This window comes from Aplysia californica, unplaced genomic scaffold, assembly GCF_000002075.1.
Source record: "Aplysia californica isolate F4 #8 unplaced genomic scaffold, AplCal3.0 scaffold00314, whole genome shotgun sequence".
NCBI lineage: Eukaryota > Metazoa > Mollusca > Gastropoda > Aplysiida > Aplysiidae > Aplysia > Aplysia californica.
Genome location: NW_004797584.1, coordinates 801,816 through 803,802, shown reverse-complemented (window position 1 = coordinate 803,802; position 1,987 = coordinate 801,816).

Below are 1,987 nucleotides of genomic sequence, written 5' to 3'. Positions count from 1 at the left end.
CTTCTTCTTCTTCGGTGGGCGGAGGACGTTTTGCAGACAGTTTTTTAATAATATTTTCCCCTTTCAATTATGCTATTTATTTATGCGTGTTTAAGGACCCCACCAGACAAGCACAGATTAATATGGAAAAAGAATAACTCGCCTAGACATTAATTCGCTCCCTCTTTCGAGTGACCCGTGTAGTGAGCACCGACTCTCCAACGATGTCAAGCACTATCGGTGACGCGATGGGTGACCGCATAGTTTTGTTCTTGAACAAGACAAGTCACACCTAGCTGTAAAAAGCAACAACATGACCCTCCGCTGTTGCGACAAATAACCGAATGTATAAGTTGTGTAAATTCTGATTTTGTGGAATGTGAGTTGGTGCAATCTCTAAATTTATCTATAAACACATTGCACTGGTTATTGTAACCCTAAAAGTCCCTTAATCAACCATCAATGAAAATTCTTTTAGTTTTAGTTTTAGTAAGGTTCTGCGTTGCTCGTAACTAACTGCATAAGGTCATATGAGCGCCAAAGGGTGATTGTCAACAGAGAAGTCCAAACGGGGAATCAGGCTTACTCTGCTCACCTCTTAAGCCTAAACAGCAAATAGTCTACTTCGACTATCAAGGCGCCCTGGACATAGCAGTTCACAAGAGAGTGACAAATATACAAAAGGAGTAGAGGAAAAATGAAGGTATTAAGGATGAGGAAAGAAAAGCAGCAGTTCCCTCTTTGTTGTTTCGACACAGTATGAGCATGACATTGATAAAACAGCCCATTTACAATTCTACTGTGCATAAGAATATGTTAATATCCCCCTCCATTTGGGAATGGCCTAAAGACAACTTCAGTCAGTAGCACTACCCTGGTGTGGGAAATGAAAGTGTACTTTATCGTTTATTTGTCTTTTTTTATAAGAATGTATGTGTGTGTGTGCCAGGAGAAAGGTCCTTATGGTCGAAAATGTTGGATATAAATAGCACATTTAAGGCTCAACACGGTGACATATTAAATTCTCTAATATCTTGAGTAGTTTTAAAGATAAAATGCATCATTTTGTAACTCAGGGTGTAAAAACAAAGTTTGGAGAAATACATAATTTCTAGAACATTGATAACCTTTGGTGAAGAACATGTTGCAAAAATTAACTACTAAAGAAATGTTTAGACTAAAAATATTATGAAGTTCGTTCCATATGTTATTATGATACGAAATTGTTAAACATGTGTTTTCTGGTGGAACTAAAGTTATGACAAGGTACGACGTTTTGGCCTTTTTAACCCCGTTGCTCAAAAATAGCTTAGACAACTGGGACCTTTGTCCAGGCACACACACACACACACACACACACACACACACACACACACACACACACACACACACACACACACACACACACACATAAACATACACTCACACACATAGACACACACACATACACACATGCACACATACATACACACAGACACACACACACACACTTACACACACACATACATACACTCACACACATACACTCAGTCACACACTCACACAGATATACACAAACACATACACATACACTCTCTCTCACACACACACATACACGCACTCACACACACACACACACACACACACACACACACACACACACACACACACACTCACACACACAATTTTTAAAACAAAACATGACATACTATTGTGGCGAGCCGAGTGGCTCTAGACATAACCCCAATATTTAATTGGGGCACATTCCTCCTTTTGTAAAACCACAGGATAATTTGTTTTTCAATTTCTCCAATTCACCACACAAGGAGACAGGTCCAAGTTCATCCAAGAAATCTTCAAAGACATCGTCCAGGAGAGGGTCAGCGGAACCGTTGGACATTGAACAGGTAGGACAAACTTTTTGGCGAGTGTGTTTTAAGTACCGTGGGAACACGAATGGTTGAAACTATTTTGCGGTATATTCCGATTTGTGGAAAATTTAAAAAAAACAACAACTGAACTTTCGATA